At 39.5% G+C, this 22,485-nt stretch overlaps 2 long non-coding RNA genes across 3 annotated transcripts in view; both read right to left on the reverse strand.

Moving 5' to 3' along the window:
• The window catches only part of LOC104148221 (uncharacterized), a 40,145-nt gene extending 26,071 nt beyond the window's left edge, over positions 1 to 14,074 (reverse strand). Inside the window, exons 1-4 of the long non-coding RNA XR_011143626.1 lie at positions 13,611 to 14,074; positions 13,069 to 13,210; positions 9,404 to 9,865; positions 8,879 to 9,067 (exon numbers count right to left, since the gene is read on the reverse strand). This is a non-coding gene — a long non-coding RNA (uncharacterized lncRNA). The remainder of the gene's footprint in view (positions 1 to 8,878; positions 9,068 to 9,403; positions 9,866 to 13,068; positions 13,211 to 13,610) is intronic.
• A 3,109-nt stretch (positions 14,075 to 17,183) lies between these two features.
• Positions 17,184 to 22,061, reverse strand: LOC138068842 (uncharacterized). 2 transcript variants are annotated; one of them, XR_011143628.1, is made up of 5 exons: positions 21,925 to 22,061; positions 21,737 to 21,815; positions 20,667 to 20,767; positions 19,624 to 19,726; positions 17,184 to 17,267 (listed from the first exon to the last, which is right to left on the reverse strand). It is a non-coding gene; the product is annotated as an uncharacterized lncRNA (long non-coding RNA). The 2 variants fall into 2 exon arrangements; XR_011143627.1 differs by lacking the exons at positions 17,184 to 17,267; positions 21,925 to 22,061 and having other exon boundaries at positions 19,493 to 19,726; positions 21,737 to 21,852.
• Between the last annotated feature and the right edge of the window lie 424 nt (positions 22,062 to 22,485).

Consider the following 22,485-nt stretch of genomic DNA (forward strand, 5'->3'; position numbering starts at 1 on the left):
TTATTGTAAATTGTAACGTCTGGCAACTTTACTGCAGAATTAACATCCTATATACATAGAACGCTTGTATGTATATTTGTATATTTATCGACTTATTCGTACGCACACAAACACACACATATATATTCAGGGATGCTTGTTAACAGAATATCGTTGCTGCTACAACACCATGCCAACAAAAGTCATTGCTAAGAAGAAGGTGACAAACTAGAGTCCTCACGTTGGTTTCTTTAACACAAAATACAGGTGCTTACAACTAAGTCTTCAGAGCAAGAGCATCCTGATGCTAGCAATTATATTTCCAATGCACTGTTCCAGAAATTGATGGCACAATTTGCATCCATAAAGTACACTATTAGGAAGAGCATTTTAATAGCATTTTGAGTGTTTATAACTTAAAGTAATGAAAATCAGTCTTTACTGGTATATAAAACAAAACCAAAACATTACATTCTACAGATGTTCATATTTCTTGGTTAAGGATAACAACGTCAGATCAACATTTCACTACTGGCCTTTTACAATAGCCAGACGTTTATATTTGAATTTAAGTGAGGATACTCAGTCTCTTACTCACAGATGCAGGAAAGATAGACAGATGTTGCAGAAGCAATCGAATATATGCTCGAACAGGGCAGTCAGGCTGCAACACCAGTCCAAAAGGCAACAGGAGAACTTTGGCTTCAACAGCAATCTTTGATCATTCTAGCTGCAACCATGCTTGGCAACAGAACAATAGCACCAATGACAATGTTAAGTTTTGGGCAAATTTGTTTAACCCATTTATTCCAGGTTTGGATTTCACACTCAGCGTTCTAGTAGACAGCATTTCATTAATCGTTTGTATCTGATGCCATCACTGGAGAGTTATCTGGACTCGGAGAGACATCTGTCACCTGTGCATAAAATGCATTTACTTTATGGGTCACCACAACTCAGAAAACAGCAAACTGGCTTTGCTGGTGTTGTACGGCTTTGCTGGTGTTGTACAGCTATTTCTGCAGTCTAGCTGTCGGACAAAACCCCAAAATTTCACACAGCTGAATCCCCACACACTTAAAACAAAGTACTAACTCACCTTGGGACTACTGAAAAATATTCTTTCAGATTAAAGGCGCAAACAGCTCAGCTAACATTTATTGGTCTATTGGAAACAAACCAAGCAAACCAAAAGGAATCTTCTGAAGAATGACAGAACATTAACAGTAGCTTCTGTTCTGAAAAACGCATATTGAACACCACCAATGTCTGCTCTCGTTCCCTCTTCTGGTTCCACAAAAAGAGGCAGAACTACATTGTCATCTACGAAGACTGTTTTCTCTCCCATCTAAATTCAACTCTGGCAGAAGATGGGTGGGGTTTTTGGACAGTGTCAAAGAAGTTAGTAGGGAGGAAGTGAAAATAGCCACTCTGGCTCATTCTCTGAACTTGCTATAGGGATGGACAAGAGCCACTTTCTGTTAAACAAGGTGATCCCCTCAAAAATTCTGGCGTCCAGTAGCTAATCTGCAAACAGCCAAGTTAAACACCTGTATGCCAGACAAAACCAGCTGTCTGTGTGCCGCTGCCAACCCATCTGCTCAATATACCTCCTACTAGTGGGTTGAGATCTTTCAGTAAATACACAGTTCAAATGCAAGATTTTTTTTTCCTGTTCTCTAATCTTCCTTAGGACCTCACTTTTCAAAGCTCCCATTGATTAACTACTCAGAAACTAGTACCTGTACTATCACCAATAGCTGGAGATCAGCTCAATTTAATTGGCTACTATAGAAATACAACCAACACGCACACAAAATTACCATCAAAATGATGTTGCCTTCTGCCACCCACTTACACACACAGTGTTGCTCAAACTCTTGCCAACAGAATTAGAAATGAATTATAAGATTAATAAGATTATCTTTTCAAAGAAGAAATAAGTTATGCAGGGAACATGGGGATTCAAGAAGGGAGTCTACAAGGGACACTGGTAGAAACTTATTTTCACTGTGTCCAGCATTAAGTCAACCAATACTGCATGAAATGAAAATAAAAATAGTTTAACCACTATTGTAGTGTGCACATATTTCAGAAGTCATTGCATAGCTGCTAGGCTTCAGGAAAGAGGACTGAAGGGATGAGGACAAAATATTGAAGTTGCCTTTCATTTCACCCACGGAGGCTTCACAGTCACACACGCAGCTGTTCCTACCAATAATAGAAGCTAAATTTGTATCTATGGAAGAAATGCCCCCCCTTCACTCCCCACACCCACCCCTCAACACAGAGATTTTCAAATCTATCCTTGCAAATAATTTTTTGTCCAGCTAAGAAAAAGATGCATGCGTTTACTGCTCATATCACTGAACCCGCAGCTGCAGAGAACCACCAGCAAAGTCCCACAGAAACAAACCTTGTGAGGAGCATTCAACACCGGGACTGAACAGTGCACACCATTCACTCTAAATGCACAATAGCATTTATTTTCCCCTCCTTGCCTAAGGGCCTGCTTTCTCCTTAGATCGCAGGTCAGTTCCCCCATCTGTTTTGGGAAGTATGCCATACCTGTCTTTAAAAGACTGTTCATAACAATTTTCACCTCTTTTATCTCTCAGTTTGTTTCTTCTTGGTTGTTTTTTTAAGGAGGAGAAGGGTTTAAATTTGTACCAAAAGAGCATTGGCCACAGTTTGTGTCTTAAGAGGAATGACTGTGCATCCACCTTTGAAATACGTCCCTAAAAAATGTTGTCCTCCACTTGCTGGGTGCATGGAAGCTTCTTTCCACAATGAACTCTTTGCCTGACTGTCTATTTTCAAGCTGGTAAAGCTTAACTAGTGCTACGCAGGATGCGTCTGACCAGGGAAGCTAATACAAACCAGCAGGACACTTACTGCATTGTGTACATTCCCTTTATATGATGTCACTCTTACTGCTGACTGGGGGGAAATACTTTTATATGATTTACTTTTCTAAAATATACAGGCAAAGTAGAGAAACTATTTGGAAGTTGCTCATTTCAGTATATTTCAACATCATTTATGCTGCAAAATAAATTAGAAGAGGTAAGGTAGAACTAGATTCTCAGTTCTTTCCCAACTAGGAAATGTTTGCTGTAACATTTACGGCTATCCATAAACTCTAACATAAATATGGAACTGTAATTTTAAATAAGCTGATGCCAAAAAGAATTGGGAAGTGTATCAGCATGTTAATTAATTCTACAGGCCTTTTTAAAGTATGCACAAATTATTGGTTTCAGTGGAAGTTCAACAAGTAAAAGATAGTGGTTTCCTTTAGATGAAATATATTCTGGAATAATAAGCATATTATCAGGACTTCGCCTCAGTCAACTCTGCTACTGTTATGGATTCACATGTCATTCAGCCTTCCTAACTCAGTTTATCCAGATGAATGAGGAGTGCAGAAGGAATACTCACACTTTTTCTAAGGGAAGACTTTACAACTGTGCAGAAGTCTGAAGGTAACACATTATTCCATTGCTGCATCTTCCTAGCAGAGAATGGGACGTATGGGGTGCATGTCCCATGCGAATGCACAGTATTTTAGAATTATTATAAGGCACTTTCGAAAAGAAAGAGAGGAGGAGGAGGAGGAGGAGGACACTACAATTGCTGGTATAGCTTGTCTCCACAGAATCACTCATACCAAAATGAGCTAGGAATCACTGAGCTCAATCCTGAGGAGAAAAATACCGATAAGAGACTGGGGGAATAAGGTCCTTTTCTGCAGAACTGGTTTGTTTCTTCATCTTCATCTTAAAGCTCGGATTCATGAAAGTTGATCGTTTATTTTGGGACAGCTGTACTGTTTCTTCTTCTGGCTTGTCACCTCTGCAAGATTCCCATGTTAAGAAGGGACAGCTTAGGTCCTGGCATAGGAGATGCTGAATGGCTCTTTAAAACCAACCATGCTCAGAAAAAAAAGCATCAATTTCATGTTAAGTCTGGCTCTAAACCCTGGTGGTTCAGCAGCTGCTACATAAGCATAGGAACCATGTCAATAAGGAAGGACAGCAGCCATTCCAATGTAAGTTCTGCCCATTCATGTATTAAAATTCAGATTGTTTTTTTTTTTATTCCTTTCATGGCTATCTAACACTTCCCTTCATTTCTTTGGTTAATGTTACTATATTTATTTAAAAATGTTTGGAGATAAATATATTAATACATTTTATAGGAAATTACATTATTTACCCTAGCAGTACAGCACTGCATTACTTGCTTAACTATGGATTGATCTTAACATACTTGAACTGGCAGAAGCCTTAAGAGTAAGGCACTTTTATGAAGTGTCTGTTATCTTTAACTACATTCAAATTAGAGGTAAAAGTTGAGTTATTTTCAGTTTGGACTCAACTTAAATCAAGAGCCATACTGTTGAGTTCAAATCCAGTGCTGTGATTCTAACCTCCTCTCATCTCTCATCCAAAATATGGGATGGAATGTTTTTGAATAGAAAGATAAATTTGCTATCTCTTTCTGTTTTTAAGTAATATGTGCCCTTCTTGTGGCAAGAACTCAAACAGTATACCTACATCACGGTCAGAGTTCACCCCTCTAACTACTGATTTATGTGAGGGAACGTGAAGAATTTAATACCGGCAGCAAATTATTCCACTTCCCTTAATTATTTTCTCCTTGTCAGATACAGTTCTTTGGTGGGTGTTTGTTTTTGCAACCATAGTGATGAGATATATTTGCTGGCTGCCATCAAAATAATTCCAAACAGTTATCTCCTGGCATCATTTTTTATTCAGCAAAACCAGACATACGCCTGCTTTACACCCAAAGGGTAGGAATTTGGAGACTATGCTCCCAAAATAGCACTTAAATTATTTTTCTAAATCAGACCCATAGTTTACCACTTTGGTACATTCCCCCCCAGATTAAGATGGCTCTTTCTATGAACACAAAACTGGATACATCCAAAATTTTCTTATTATTCCATCCTTGAAGAAAAAAAAAAATGACTGCCTTTATATCTCATATTTAAATATTCTTCAGAGCAATACCTTCTTTAACTCGTGTGTAATATATCGCACGATTTGCCCACAACGGTGTTGTGCTAGTATTCCTTTTGGTGTGAAAAAATCGCAGTGTATGATTTGACAAGCTGCTGACAAAACCAACGTGAATTTAAAACCACACAGGAATCAAACTCTCACTGAAAGACTATACTGATCTGGCAACAGCGTATTTGAAAGCATGGGCGTATATGTCTATAAACATATATTGACTAATTGACTTTGCTGCCCTTGGATGTAAGCGATGATTTTGACAGATCTACATCGCTCACAGCATCACAGAACAGAGTTTAACCCCATGTCATCAGTTTGGAGGCTCTGATTACATTTTCTGCCGAAGTTAACAGGGATGGTGGGACAGCAACCTTTGCAGCTCCTGAAGTTAAATCCAGCAGGGCCTGTGAATCAGAGCGCTCAGTAACTGCAGCTCACAGGAAGGCAAACTGAGCTTTATGGCAGTTTGCTCTGCTACCACAGACTGTGACTTCTCAGGGCAGGCACACTGCCTAGTTAGCCACCCCTCCCACTGGCGCGATAGCATCTAGCAGGAGGATGGGCAGAGAGCTGGGGGCAGGAATCCCTTTCGTCATGCCAGCTTGAATTGGCAGAGCTTGGGATTCAAAGCACGTATCCACATGAGCAGGCCTCATTCTCAGAGCTGGAATAGCCCCATTGATTCAGCGTATCCAAAGTAATTGGATTATGAAACAACAGTAAACTCTATCCTCACATTTTCTCTACATCTCCTCTTATTGATATATGGCGTTTTTGGTTCTATTTTTAAAAAGAGGAGGATGTAGCTGCGCTATAACCAGATTTACAGTGTAACCAGATAGGTAATGGTGTGGGGAAGCCTGTGGTTGCAAAGAGCTGAATATGCTGGTGGTACCAAAGGCATGAGGTACCAGGAGGTAATTAGTCTGGGGAATCATCACTGGTTAATGTTGCTTCAAATAATTCTGGGCAAGTTCCCAGCTAAACTGAACTCCAGGACTGTCACAAAACCAGGAGTTATTTTGCTGACACCCACCTGCCACCCCCAGGAGCTGCTCTAAGCCATTCCTGGAAGTAGCTGAGGACTAACTTTTTAGCCAGATTACAAAATGAGACTGATGAAGGGAAACTGGAATCAACAAAATGCTTTTTCTCTCTGGCACACAGCTGGAATCCAATCTGAGGGTGGAAATGATTTCAGAGGCTTCAGCCTGTCCCCTGATTGACAGCTTTCCAACATTCTCACTTTCCATCACGAGGAAGGCATTGTCACAACAACTGGAAGGAAGCCTTTGTGCATGACAGAGTTTAACAATACAGCATTGTGGGAGCCATTTGTTTCCCTTTCATTAATGAAGATGTATAGGACATTAAGTACTACTCATCATTTAAAGGCCAATTTCTATTAGAAGGGATGGCATTTGCTGTTCCCAATATAAGCAAGAGTCGGGATTGCTGTCAGAGCAGTCCATGTCCTCCAGGATGGGTGTTGCTAGTGAGTATTATTGTTTAAAAATAAAAATAGTTTCTAAACAAAATGTTGTGGGAGGATAAAAGTTCAGTTCAAGTTGGGCAGTGGCTCGCCTGGGTTTCGTGGAGTAATTGCTAATTGTGAAAGCTCTGCCCAATGCTCTGTTTACCAAGGATGTTTTGCCCATTTTAGCTGAGGTGGGGCTCATTTCCTTAACAGACACAGAACAGAGCTGCAGTCTGCTCTGTATCCTGCTTTGACAGAGCATGCTCAGACCCTTAGGCATTCACAGAAAGTAAAAGTATCTCCCCCTCTTCTTACTATATAGCGGGCTTGGATAAAAGGATCAGGATGTCTGTTGTTGGTGTTCAGAATTTACCTCCTCTAACTTGTGTAGTTCAGAAACATTGAAGGTCAAGTGCAATTCAGTGCTTGCCCCGGTTAATCCTTCCTGCCGGGCTCAGCTGAAACGCAGCATTCTCAGTACGCCGTTCTGATCACAGTGCACGTGAGCAGCAGAAGAAACTGAGCGCGCTGTTCCTGCCTCGAGTTTGTTCAGTAACTCCGGCTCGCAATCAGTAACAGCACAATAACACATGTGATATGTTGATATTAGCAAACCTCAGTCCTGACTGCAGTCGGATGAAAGTTAAAATTGATTGATTACAGAAACTTCTGTGGGTTACAAGCTCTGCAATAGTAGAGCCCTCCCGCATTAGCACCCTCACGTAAATGATTTACCTCTCCTAAGAATCACTAGCTGAAAAACTGCAGAGGAGAAAAACATTACTTTGCTTGTTAATGAGCTCTTCTCTCTTTTTATAAAATTAACACAAGACGGAACCAAATAAAGAAATCTTTAGATAACCTAAAATTTAAAGCATGTGGTATCTGATTGAAGGAGTGGTTTTAAGCTCCAGAGAATTCTCTGCCAAGCATTTAGGACCATCAGCCAGAATAGTCCTGCAAATCAGTGCCAGGTCAGAAGATTATAATTACCAGTTTACTATGATTATTCTTCTCATATCATATTACACTGGTAATTTATCCTACATTTACAGTCAGGGCTCCCATTTCTGCCCTGCTATCATGTTAACAGCCACGTTTTCAGCCTTTTTTTCAGATACGGTGAGGTATCTGTATAGTCCCATGCTAAATGAGAGTACTTGAACTTCAGGCTAGTTCTATGAACTGAACTCAGTAGGACTGGAAAGGCACTGGGTAGGACTACACAGTTCCATATGGGCCATCACATGTAATGGCACTGGAGCTAATTATGTCAGCAACAGCAGTATTAACTCTGGATTCCTCAGCCTTTGCCAAGTTACATCTAGAACATGGAAAACCTTGTATCACTGTGTTTGTCTAACAGTAGTATGAATTACATACCTTGGCCTTAAAAACAAGAAAAAGGATTGGGCAAGTTAGTCTTTCACTTTTAACAATGACACTGCACTCAAGATGGCAACAGGTATCAAATAAAGTGATTCCTAGCACCCTGTCCTCAATCTGAGTCATAGTCCTAGGGATCTAAAGGCCTTTGAATAGTATTTCCTTTTTTCTATTGTCTTTAGCTCGTTAGTACTGAAGGAGACTGCTACTGATTACATAGCACCTTCAACAATAAGACAGGGTGGATGCTCGAGGGCAGGATGTGTGAAGTGCCACGGAGGAGAAACTCTGTGCAGCAAAAGCTTTAAGCAATGTTATGTTTCCCAAGGTTCATACACACTAAACTATATACCAGCGCTTGAGAATGTGGTGCACTTGCCGAGACAGATGGCACACGCCAGTTAGGCAAAATCTGTGGAATGGAAGAAAAAAATCCTAAGTTCCAGGAAAAGCTGCTTTCTGTTGAACTGATGTTCACAAATGTCAACATGCCTCTGGAGGGTTCTGTTTACCAAAGGTGGCTTGTTTTATGTTTTGTGTTTGGGCTAAGTTCACTGCACATGCTGACGCTACTAGTTTTATTTCCATTCTCTCCCATTCCTGCATACCACACTCCCACAATTCTCTACAGCACGATTTGGCTGGCACATTTTGCAAGATTTCAAGGGCAGTGAAAACTGCATTCTTATTATATCACACGTAAGCCCAGTGCTTCTGGATCATGTTGGAATTACTGAGAATACTCATTTTAGCTCCACAGCAGGCTCCTGTGATGCTGCCCAAAAACCATCTGACTTACTACAAATGCACTATGTGGTTGCTCTGAGCATGTAACATGAACATATCTGGAATCTCCAAGCTGTGCAGTGTCTCTGCCTAATCTGCTGAACATCCATAAATTCTGCACAGATGTAGAAGAGACTCAAATTCTTCCTGCAAAAAAATTTCCAGATGGAAAATGAAGACACATACAGGGAAATCGGACCAACCAGACCTCAGTTCAGAGATTCCTTGCAGTCTCAGTGCTTTCCCCTGTCAAGAAGGATGAGGGCACACGTTCTCCCCTTTCTCCACGTCAGCTTTCTGATCCTGCAGCGTAGGAGGCAGTGAGTCAAAGATATCATGTGGCACATGCAGAAATGACAGTTGAGTTGAACAAAAAAACCCTGCGTAGCTTGGGCACCTGTTTAAAAAGAATGTTTACTATAATCAGGGCAAACAAGAGGCACATATACCAACCTAAAGCACCTGGGAATGCTCTACCATAACCTTTTGCTTTCCCTTTAACAACAGTACTTTTTCCAGTTATCTGAATTAACCCTTCTGTTTTGCTTCTCAATTAAAAAAACATATAAATAAGAACAATTCCACCAGCATCTGAGCAAAACCAACAAAAGTGGGAAGGTCCTGCTCCCACTCCCTTCTATGCCATTTCTTCCTTCTCTCCTGGGATCCCTCCCCTGCCCCTTGCACCAGACGAGGCACTGGTCAAATATTTGCATGAAACAATTCAACTTACTAACTCCAGAAAATCCTGCCCTTTTCATGCTGGGTGAACAGGTTGAAGTGGCTCACTGAGGAGTCTGTCAAGGCCTAGACCAGACGCAGAATAAGCGCCGGATGTGGACAGCCTGGAGCAAAGGAACAAGATTACCCCCTTCCAGCAGCAATGAGCTTCTAGATGAGCTCACCTTGCCTCATGGAACCACAGGCTTAGAGGTTTAACTCTAAGCTCTTGTTGCCACATAGTTAACTCACGGTAACCCGGCATCGTTACAGGGACTACGTGGAAAGAACATGCTTAGCCAACAAGTTTGGACTGCTGTATGGTCACAGAGAACTTTCCAGCAACTCAGAACTTTCTTCTCTGCCACTGAGGAAGGAGAACACCATCTTTATAGCAGCTCTTGCCATATCTCTTGAGATGTAGCTGCATTTATATTCTGAAGGGATCAAGGAAGGTTGCTCCTTTGGTGGACAGCTAAAAGGAGGAGGAGGAGGAAGAAAGAAGAACCAACTCAGAAGCTACATTCATCTACTTTTGTCTGCTTGCTTTCTCTTTTATTTCATCTTTACTTCACATTTCAGCATTGTAAGTGGCAACAACAGTGAGCATTTACTCTAAATAAGTAATAAAGTATTTCACTTCATGGTTTCACCCTCAATAGCCAGAAAAAACTCAAAATAGCCCTAGTTAGTAACACGTGGCCAGTTTAGATCAATATATCACTGAATGGCTCCTCACTGGTTCTTTTCCTCCCACTCTATTCAGCTGTCTCTCCCCAAAACAGGCAACTTTCAAAACATAAAGAGCTGGCAATGGAAAAACTACTGCTATTTCATGATCTTTAGAAGTGAATAATAGTTGAAATAATAAATAACTGAAATAGATGCTCTCCTAACATCCAGGTAAATCAGAGACCACCCAAGAACACCATAGCACCTCATCTCCACACTCTCCAGGTTGTGTTAGTCTCTTTCAGGGCGTATTGGTGCTTGTCTCACTCTATGCCACACACTAGGCATACAACCCATAGCAGTTCCAGTGAGCCGTTTTCAGATGCATTCACCTTAATGTGTCGTAAATGCTGTTACAGAAGGACTGACTTCCAAACAGCTATACCTTTTAAAAGCATTAAGGAACATAGCTTCCTAGCAAGAGAGCAATGCCTTTTGCATGCTAACAAATCTCACTTTATGTTGTGGTCTTTCTTTTTATTATTATAGACTCTTATTTATCTGAGGAAACCCTTTCAGATGCCAGAAATTCATCTATTTTAGCTAAAGAGAAGGTAAAATTGCCTCCCAAAATTTTACTGAAATTAAAATATATAGAAATAGAAAATTACCTTTCAGCAGAATTTAGGGGGAAATTCTGTTCTTGATCATAGCTATGTAACAAATTGGTACATAGAAAGATTTAGTAGAAAATGAAATGTTTGAACAAACAATAATGCCTCTAATGTCACTTTTTGGTTCTTGTGGATTATATAGTCTAACAGCTGTTCTAGCCCACGTACACATTAGTAACTGCCTTATTCCTAAAGCTTATGCTTTCTAAAATTATGTTCCATAATTAAGCAAAACAATACTATGATGCAAGAGCATTAGTTCTAATGAAAACCAGTCATATATCAGCCATCAGCTTAATTCACTCTTCACAGATCCCTGAAATAAAAGGATTAACCATTGCAAATCCTCCTGGTACTTCACATTTAATCACAAGCAATTTATGATAATTTATTCCACATGTCTGATACCATGAAAAAAATTTGCAAACAAAGCTTGCTGATGCCTCCAGGAAGTGAGCTGTTCATTCTGTGCTAATATTAGAAGCAGGCTACAGCAACGCAGTATGTAACATTCGTTCCATACCCCCAAATGTTTTGAGTCATTATTTTCTGCACGTACAAAACAAATGCGTGTGTCCGGCAGTAATTATACTCAAGGTATTTGACACATCCGTACTGAATGACTTACAAATATCAAGAACTGAAAGAGAAACTTTGCTAACATTTCAATCCAATAGCACAGGAGTATCAGAATTAACTTGTTGCTCTTTTCATAATTGAAGGGTGTCTCACAGTGGGAAAGTACTTTTGATTAATGCATGCCTTTTCCCTTCTTTATACGACACATACTCACAGTTTTTCTTTTAATCAGTGGCTTTTGGAAAAGCAAGGCCTTCTTTTTAAACCCAAATGCTTAAAACAGGTGCTGACTTCTGGGTTACTCTTGCCAAAGAGGGAAAAACAGCCAGTCATGACCTCCTATGGCAACCTGGGGTTCACAGCTCCTGCTGAATTCAACAGCAGTGAGATAATACTGGCTCACTGATTAGCACTATCTTGACTCTGGATGAGGCCATGGCACCTGGCTCTCCCTCAATTTACAGTTCAGAAATAACCAGGAAACCTACTACTGGCACACTTAACTTCTAATTTGGGAAAGGAAAATACTGTCTGGCAAGCCTGCAAGGCTGCTGACCCTGGTCTGCTGGAACCATGCAAACCCTGCTGCTCTGCACTGTATCCTGAACTAATCAGTCTTAGCTTGCACAATTTCTTCCCTGTGTGAATAAAAACCTGACTAACTGTCACTTTTCATCTTGTCCAGCTTTAGGGGCCTAAATTAAGGACATCATGATGATGTGATTTTTACTGAGCTGTTTTTTTTTCCCTTTGCAGGTGGAAGTATCTTAGAAATGGGGGTAGCATTTCCGGCAGCTTTCACGTTTCATTAGGCAAACCAGCACTCACCAGGAAACAGTGGCATGAAAATGCCTGTCTAGCAGCTGCCTCACCGGCCTCCAGTTCTTATCATCAGACAAAATACAGCAAAGGGAGTGTTTAGACTGCAGAAAGAGGCCAGGTTGGCATCTATATTTAGATATTAATTAAGAAGACAAATTAATGGCTATTTTCCTTTGTCAATATTTTTGAAAGAGTTTCAAGGTTGGTTGGCTTTTTTCTTCCTTCTCCTAGCAATGTTTGATCTCTATCTTCCTATCCATAGCACTCCCCCGAAGGCTGCAAACCTAATTATGAGAGGACTAAAAGAGTTGATTAATTTCCCAGTAGCACCATGTCCCAAGTCACCATGTGTATATGTCATTAAGTAAGGGTTAGTTTTCTCTGGCTGCTGTCTCTTTAAATACATATTCTGGCTCTACAGGTCAGCAGTGCCATGCATTGCACCAATGCGTGCCATGCACCAACAGGTATCTAGGCACAAAACATACTATTGGCCTGGAAAGTCAAATTACTAATTCATGCCCAGTATTTGATACAAGCATAGTTTTTTGGATGATATAACACCTTGCTGTAACAGGTGGAAGGGTTCAAACAAAATTTGCAGAAATTCTGAGTTATAAATGTCTTCAGTCATTAATAAATAAATCAGTTTCATGTTGAAACTAACTTATAACCACAAAAAAGCACGTTTAAAAGCTTTAAAGTGCTTGTGCCACTGTGTCGCAAAATATAAACACTGAAAGATTAAAAAAGTAAATTCGATTTTCTTTTTTACAAAGATGGCAAACAGGAAAGCACAGATAGTTCTGGCGGGCTTTGCTTCTCCACAGTAGTTCTCATTAACCTAAGTGTTTTACAAAACATGTGCAAGAACGGAATTTTTAAAAAAGATCCCTCAAGTAAAACTCAATCTGCACTCGAGTTTTCAAACCTTTGGCTGTCCTATGCATCCTCAGGTGTGACTCTGAGCGGTCTGTTGATTTCCCCATTCCAGGGCCTTCATTTCAGGCATTTTTTGTTGTTTATGTTGCTGTTGTCTGTCATCCAGAGGGGTTTAGACAATTCAGTTATTTCTGCAGTAGCCAAAGAGAAAAGGCAGAATGTTAATAATAATATAGGATTGCCAGGAAACAGCTGTGAATTGTCAGTTCAACGATACGCTAGGAGAGAAATGTAAGCAGATATCGGATGAATATTTTTAATGAAAATAGATAGCATATCCGAAGTACTTCTATTAGTACCCACAGACAGAGGGGAATTAAGTTTTAATAATCAGTACTTCTGGCTCATGCCAGTGCCGTTGCTCTGACACAAACAGATCATACTCCCAGATTAATCTTGGGAATAAGATTAAAACTAGTAATTCGATATTCTTTAGAAGTGAGAAAGAATGTCACCCCTTTAAGGCCCAGTCACGATGACATTTCTGTATGATTCATTTTGCCTTGAAAACCAGAAGTGCTTTACACTTACCTGATTTGGGAATGTTACTGTTTAATAAATCCGAACGCACTGATCACTTGGGTAAAAATAGAAGTTGCCCTGTGATCAGATTAGGTAGTGTTTCATTTATGTTTTTAAAATAAAATTCTTGCTGTTTTTGTCACCAGGGCAAGCTCTCAGACATGTAATTCATTAACACTGCCCACAGGTTTCAGTAGAATTTATGCCGTGCTTACAAGCGAATATGAAATAATGAACCTCTTCCCAGATAGAGAAGCTCTAACTGCCTACTGTTTTTTTCCCCAGATGTAAGCATCATTTCCTGTTATATACCAGAGCTTTGAATGTTAATCTGATAGTGACATGTCATTTCTATGGGCGTTGTCAAGAGTTCATATTTGATAGCCCGGTGATCATTTTAGCAGTTGTTAACTCTCAAGCAGCTCCTGTTTTCTCTGAACTCTGGAATATCCAACAGGAATTACATGTGCACACACACCATTCCGTCATATGAACGATGATCTTTGAACACATTTCAGGAAAAAGTGTGTGCTATTCTAAATACAGCTTTAAAAATAGCTTCTGTGCAGACAGATTGATTTCTGCCTAGTGGTATTTTGTTCTCTTCTGTCTATTTAAATGAATAACCTTTGCAACATAAAATGGGAGGGAAAATGGAATGATGAGAATGGGAATGAGTGATATGTATGGGAATCTTGAGGATGACACAGTTCCATTGTGTCTTTGTGATGTTAATCTTTCCAACTGTGAAACTTCAAAACACTTAAGTCCAGGATTTTAGGGCAGGTCGGGTGTGTCTTTTCCCGAATCTATGGCTGGGCGGGAGACTCAGAAATCTTTCTGCTGGAGACTTCCTGATAAAGAGAAAACACATAGCCAAACTGGCTTGCCGAAACAGATGTAGCTGTTGCTTTTCTACCAGAAATCAGCAAAGCAGAGGTTTGGAGTAATTCTCAGAATAAAAGATAAAAATAGAATTAAAGAAATGCCAGTTTGTGGAAATATGTCATGTCTACATCAGCAAGTAATTTGGCACAATAGGAATGGATCAGTAGACCAAAGCAATTTGTTCTCAGGCCTTTATGCCTACACAATCTGCTTTTCTACGGCTTCATGTGGGACTTAGATTTAGTCTGGTTCTCAGATTAAATATGACCCACACAAGTGGTCTAACCTCATCAAAAGACCAATCATCAGTTCAGATTGTAATGCCTGGCCTTGGAGCACATGAAGTACACAACTCGTGTGAGCCTCATGAGTGAGGCTTATTGTTTATTTTTCTCCAAGAAGAGTCTAGCTCACATGCACCAAAACCATTCTGCAAACTGATCCAATGCACTGGGATTGGCTTCAAAAACACGCTACTTTCAAATGGAAATGCTAATGCAGATGCAGCCACAACCATCTTCTTAGATCTTTTTATTCTCATACTCAGCCCCATCACCTAATGGCTGTTTTCAGCCATTCAGTTCTCATTTGAAAATCAATACCAGTTCATCTCTTCTTCTCCCTTCCACTTCCACAGGGTTCTCTCCCAACTGCCACCTCCATCTTCCCCAGTAATCCTCTTCCTGGGCAGTAGAAAACCCCAGAAATGGTGGTCCTGTTTGACTTCTCACTTGTCATACTTTGTTAAGTCTTACCAAGCCTTGCAAGAAGCTTCCTTCGAGGGTTTCAGGTCAGAGGATAAGCATTTGAATGCTTGCACTTTTTCAAACTAAGCTTTAACACATTTTTTTAAATGTAATAAAATTTAAATTGCTGTGTAGCTTTAACAACTCCATTTCCTTATAATATGATGAAAGATGGAAGGTAAACAATCATTTATTTAAAATGGCTTATCCAGAGCTGTCTGTGATAGTTTCACATTTCCAAATGAATTAACAGCTGCTGTAAGTTGGTGGCAATATAACACTGGAGGCCAAGTCCTCTTTTAGCACAAGCAGGAAAGGCAGTAAAGCTTCTTCTACAACATTCTTCCATGACACTCCAGTCCTGGCTTGATGGGATCACACCTCCCGGTCCACTTTCTCCCTCTTTACTGAGATTTTCATCAAAAAAGCAAGCATTGCTAGCATTTGTTGCAATGGTCAAATGTTTCTCTCTGGGACGTGGACTTTTTCCAGCAACTCATTTTACTAAGACCACAAAATAAAATGATATCAGCCTGTATTCTATCTTTGGCCTGGACTCAAATCCAAACTAGTGACCATGCAAAGACTACAAAACAATCACAAGGAACTGAAGGGCACACAAGATTGAATTTGAAGCATGTCGTCCATTGTCAGTCCCATAAATCACGCTGTTTTTAGTTATGGCTGCCATAGTCCTATTTGGTGCCCCAAGCATCACCCTTACACTCCTTTCAGCTGAATTTTGTACAATTAAAAACACTAACAGGATAATGGGCCCACTGTCTATCTCATGATGTAGTTAGTCTACAATAACTTTATTCCAAAGTAAAGCTGGAAGAAAAATAAAGAAGGGAAATGTAGGACCGGAAATGGCTGATAGATACACACCTAGTGCAATGGGCAAAATATCTACACTAATGTACCTAAAAGATTTAACAGAAGCTATTGCTTGCACTAAACTAAGCTTTTTATAATTAAGAACAGTCTAGAATGCTAAACAATTCCAGAGTAAAGCAGTCTGCAAAATGGAGAGGCCTGTTAGTGAATTACTCCAGGGAAAGCTCAGTGACTTGCAGAAGTTTTACCAAAACTATACAAGATCATGAGTTTTGAAACTCTTAGTTTGATAGTGTGCATGCTTATCAAAAAGTCATTGAGTCAGCATTTTTGAAGTAACTAAAAAAGCAGCTAAAAAAATTATTTATATTCCCTTCCTCTGCAGCTTTGAGAATACATGATTTTGGCATTCCAAGCAAAAGTTTAAAGAGAAAAACAGAAGGGCTTAACACGATTCAGAGTCTGTATGTCTTCTATTTTGTTTTTACTTTTTGGACTATTCAGATCTACTGTTTTCTCACAGGATGATGCCCTACAAATGAAATCTTTGTTCACAACAAGAAAAGGCTCAAGATGCTATATATTCTTGAGTACATGAATCCAAACGCTACATAAAAATTGAATTAACATAACAGTAGTGTGAATTCAGTGTCAGTGGATATACAGATTAATGAAAGAACTGAAAAGTGCATATAGAAAGCACATGAACTAGCTCAGTTCTGCATTTTGGAGGCTGGAAACAAATATGTATTCCATAAATTTGCGAGATTTAAAAGGTATTTATGCTCACTTCTCATTTGGCTAGGATTGTTTCATTGCATGTGAGCTCATTGACCGCTTCAACAGAGCCTAAGACTCTAGGTGCTTTCACAAAATATAAAAATACGTCTAATTTAAAGCATTACACACAACAGAAATTGTAACATGTAGATTACGCATTGCTGCAGTTTCCAAGAGGCATTAAATGCAATGAATGAGTTATCACTTTTGAGGGAGCAAAAGTTGGAGGGATGGCTTACTTTTTTATTGTACATACACTATTACCACATCACCCTGATCTGAGATATGAAACAAAAACTTCCATGTACCTCAGACTTGTTTCATTACCCACCTTGCCAACCTCCAAGAGGCCAAAGTTGATCCAAGTAGATGTGAGACTATGCAACCACCCATGCTTCACAAGCTTACAGTGGGTCTAAAAGACAGAGTAAAAATACTCACAGCCACAGAGTTTTCTCTGTATTAGAGCTCCCACCAGGAACTGCTCTGGTATTAACAATGGTGGGAAATATTTGCCCAGAACCACTGCCAAACAAAACTATCAGTTATCCATTGAAGACAAAGGCATGTTGAATATCTGCATTGCTAGCTACTCAGCTGAACTTGTTTTTCACTTGATCATACAACAAAGAATAAAAAGCACTGCAGATGGCTGCTTCTCTTTTTGTGTGTAGAATTTATGAGTTCTATTCTGTTTGTCACAATATTGAAGGAGGAGGCATTGTTAATATAAGCTAACCGCTGTCCTCAGTAAAAATGTGTCTAATTAGAGTGAAATGACATTTTATTCATTGAGAAAACAGGCATCCATCCTAAATTCCTTTCAGTGACTAAGGCATGATGATACATTTGACATTAATTACATTGTGGTTCTATAATGCTCATTTGCAGGACTGACTGGCACTAAAAAGTTTTTCTATTCCTACCTCAGCAAATCTCTAGGAATAATCAGTGTAAGCTGCAGCACGATCAGTTTCCAAGGGCTAGAGTGTTTTGGAACATCTACTTTCATAAAAAAGCATCAAGGCATTATTTGTTCTTTACCACAGAGAGAAAAATCATTTTCTTTTTTTCTGTCTCACTGCCTCCTCCTCCTTCCTTTAAATCCTTGCCTTGTTCTCCAGTGTATCCACAATGTTGCTGGAAATATCATTTGCTTTGCCTGACACTCATCATATTTCATTCCCTCTTTGAGCCTGATTTACAGGTTTCATCTTCCCTTTCCAGACTTCCTGTCTTCACCCTTCATGTCTTGTATAACATCTCCGTCATCACGGCCAATCCCTGCTTTGTCTCTAGACCTTTGCACTGTCTAGACAGCTAAGATCAAAAAGGCACCTCAGTACATTTTTCAGAAAATACACAAATACATTATTCAGGATACTACCCTGCCAAGGACTGAGGATTAGGACAACGCAGGGAGACAGAAGAACACGTGCTGCTGAAAAGAACGGTAAGACCACTGTGAGATTGCACCTGTTACGAGCAAGCTTCCTTGAGCCACAAGCGTGAAAAAACCAGTGTGTTCAACACACTGGGCAGCAGACCTGACTAAAAGAATGATGTTTTTAATTCCAGTGTTTCAAATTGCCTGTTTTTCTTTTTGCACTAATGACTGATGTAAGCATATAAGCAGTGTTGCTCCAGCTATAACACAAAAAAAGGACAGCTCCAGTTAGCACTTAGCCATCCTACACTGAAATGCCTAGGTTAAATCATCAAGCAATTATGAACTACACTGGAAAAAAAATTATGGTGAACTTAGATCAGGTAGCTGCTCACTCTATTTCAATTTCTCCACTTGTCAGGCAGACACACAAACAGCTGCCTTCCAGAGCTGTTGAGGCCCCTCTAGTTAATCTTGAATGTGCTTTGAGGTAAACACAGCTGAACACTATAAGCGCATTATTATTATTGGGTTTATCTGTCATTTAAGTGAGAAAGATACCGTAGTTAAATATCATCTTTTTTACTGCACGAAGACAAATCTTCCAGTTTATTTTGGGCATATTTGTCTTTGAAAAGCTTTCAGGAAGTTCAGCAATTCTAGCTCCCGCAGGACTGCAGATGGCCTTTGCCAGGATTACCACTTCACCAACTGTACGGAGGATAACAGAACCAGTGACTGGTCCATGCCAGGATATGTGAAATAACGAGAACAGTGACTGTTAGTAGTAAATCATGCTTGCTAAGCTGGTATACAAATATATACCTTTTACAGGAGCATCAAAAGTTATTAAAGCAACAAAGATGGCCACCAGCTTTCCAAGTTTAACTAGAATTGTGCAGAATTCCCAATAACATGAAATACAACAGGCAAAAACTTTTGCGAACAGATGCTTCCAGCCTTCCAGAATACTTTTCTGCTGATAGGAACAGAAACCTCTTTCATGGTTTTACAGACTGAAGCTCAGTACTTTGATCAGCTCACGTTAGAAGTTAATAATGGCCAGGGGTATTCCTAACACTTTCTTTCACAGGTCAAGGCTTTGCGTTTCCTAATTATATACAGAAAGAAGAATCCAGCACACTCTATGTTGTGATCATTTCTTCTTTAACATACATACATATTCAGTTTGTTCACTTTCTTCTTAATTTTTTCTTTTTTCTTGGCAAGACCTCAAAAAAATTTTTTTTGGGGGGGGGAACAGCTTTTAAAATTATAATTCAGTGCAGGCTGTATATCAGAAAGACTTTTACTGAAAGCAGGAAAGTACGTAATCGTGTTAAGAAAAAAACCTAGCCAAACTTTACCCAACCATGGGATGTACCTGCAACTTGCAAAAGGCCACTCCTAAATCATACATTTCATTGTCGCTCTTGGTCACTTTCATGCTTCATACCAAGTGAGATGCAGCCAGCAGAGGACACAAGCTACAAAAATAATGGTATAAATAAATGCACTCCCACATGAGACATATTTATAAAAGGAACGTAAGGGACCACAGGACTTTCAAGATACCTTTCGGAACAGTTTAATGCACTGTCCTCCTTCACATTTATTGTGCTCTAAACTTTAGATAAGGCATAACAAATAAGCGCAAGAGGAAAGGAGAAGAGGGCAGTGGTTACAAAAGTAATGAATAAAAGTAACAGGAATATGTATTATGCTCAGTAAGTATCTGGAACTCATAGAGCGAAAATACATGCAACAGTAGAGTTCTGTCTGAAGTGCCTGTCTGAGCAACTCTTTGATCAGCTTTGACTGATGCTATGAAATAAAGGAATTTGGAAAAAGAAACAAAATGAGTAAAGAAAACAACTTCAGAGGTAGCAAGAAGTAAGTAAAATGGAATTGAGAGGAGCAAAACAATGGAAGAAAAGGGAAGAGGAGGAAAAAAAAAAGAATATTATTCCAACGCTTCCTTCTCTGTGTTGATAATGCTGTTGCATTCCTTATCAACCAGAACCACATGGTCAGATTTGATTCTTTCTTTCTTCATGCCCTGAGTTTGAAAGAATCAGAAGAATGCCACTTATTCCTCCATCCAGTCGCTAAGAGGCAAACTTTTCTCTCTCCTTACAGCCAGTATTCGGATCTAGCTCGTCTCCAAGGTTAATTCACTTTTCTCCTCTCTGAATATATCCTCAGTTCTCCAAAGTTATACAATGTGCAAGTGGCCAAGATCACTACTTAAAACTTTGCTGTTAATTTAACCAAGTCTTTGGTATTTCTTATCTTATGCATTCACTAACGTTTTATTGACATAAAAGCTTGCAGTATTGCCTTAAGAGCATATTTGTATTCCTGCAAGACTATCTCCATTCAGAATTTTTTAATCTTAAATTTGACTCTACTGAATCATGCACTTACCCTGCTACATCATGGGAAATCACTACAAGATGATCCTAATTAGTCTTGTATAAGAGAACACGATTGCTTTAAGTTTTGCCAACGACTGCTGCCAGGATCAACTGAAATTAAAAAGTAGTTTGTAGATTTAGTGATTGTTCTCCATAGAGACTTACATCCTCACATGACACCTGTAAGACAGAGAACAGTTCTGTATGTCAAAAGACTATGTAAAATGGAGCTAAATGCATAGCCTTATATGATTATCATTTTACACAAATATAAGTCCACTGACATCAATGGAGTACCCTGCAATAAGAACTAAATCCATCAGCTTTTTCTTTTATTGAATATAACCCATTAGTTTTTGTAATGCTAATTTTGTTCTACCTTTCATTTCATGTTTCCTATAGCTACTATCAGTTTAAGGTTGCTCAAAGATAATCAGGCTTTCACTTTCCATGTGAAAGCACTAGCTAAAGAGTTGGAGCGTTTAAAAAAAAAAACTTGAAATTGCTGTATTTATTTAATATTACTTATGCCTCAGCAATTCCTACCAATATCAAACAACACATTGTCTTAGGAACCGCGTCAGACATGAACAGACTGTACGGATCAGGATGACTCTGTATGTTCTTTTATATATCTGCTTCTTCCTAGGTAGGTTCCTGGAAGTTTAAATAATGACAACGCACGTGGCCTGGTGATCTTAATAACAGATCCCTACCTTCTAATTAGTTCTGCACATATTACTGAAAACACCTTGTGCTGTCAGGGACATTGTTGAAGGAGGAAGGAAAGTAGCACTATCATTTTCTTGATGAACACAAATAATACATTTTAAGCATATTTTATGCCAAAGGGAACCTTGGTCAAAAGTTCTTTACATATAACGAAATACAATTCAGCAGTGCTTTCAGCAGCTCCTTTCGCTAAGAAGGGAGTATACACACCCCCTTGTGGAAGCTGCCCAGTTTTCTATATGAACAACACATACACAAGCCAGTAACAGCAGCACTCTTGTATCAGAGCACTGAATACTCTTCCCACAGGCAGATATCCTGCCTCCTTCCCCGCAAGCCCTCACTCACCCTTGCTTCCACGCAGCTCTCCTTTTTGCAGGTGTCAAACTTGGGAGAAAACTGGCTCACTCTGTATCGTTCCGTCACACTGAAAAGAGCGGACAGGAGGGAGGACGTGCATCGACACTTTAAAAGTTAGTTCACCAAGGAAGTTATTTCTGCCCAGAACCAGCATTCAAGGAACGAATGATCCATACCTTTCTGTAGCAAGATGTCCAGGTGTCAGAAAGGGGCCTTTCGTTCATAATTCCTTACGAAAGGATTTTTTTTCTTTCCTCTCGTGCAGTAACTGCAGGATTTTGGCTGGTCCCCAGGAGCAGTTGGGGTGTTGCTGTTCTAGCTTTTCATTTTGGACTAGCAAATGCATTGTATACTGCAAGGACCATTTTAACATTTGTGTATAGCAAATTTATCACTTTATTTATGCTCTCTCTGTTCCCTGACTCCTCAACATTATAATGGCATGCCATTTCTCTCACACAGTTTGAAGAAAAGCTACCAACTGAGCAATGCTAATTTACTAATCAGTAGTGACAAAGAAATATGGAAATATTTAACATCTCAAATTAGAGCAGTTGCCAGGGTCTTCAGATGTATAAAATATTTTCTGTAGCCTGTGATGTCTAACATAAATACACTGCCAGGGTAAGGTCATCCAAATCAAAGCCATAAATAGCGGAATGGTGGCAGAAAATTTTAAAAACAATTACAATACACATGTTCTTTTCCCCTTAGGACAAAAGATTCTCATCATGTTC

Source organism: Struthio camelus, chromosome 12 (genome assembly GCF_040807025.1).
Source record: "Struthio camelus isolate bStrCam1 chromosome 12, bStrCam1.hap1, whole genome shotgun sequence".
Lineage (NCBI taxonomy): Eukaryota > Metazoa > Chordata > Aves > Struthioniformes > Struthionidae > Struthio > Struthio camelus.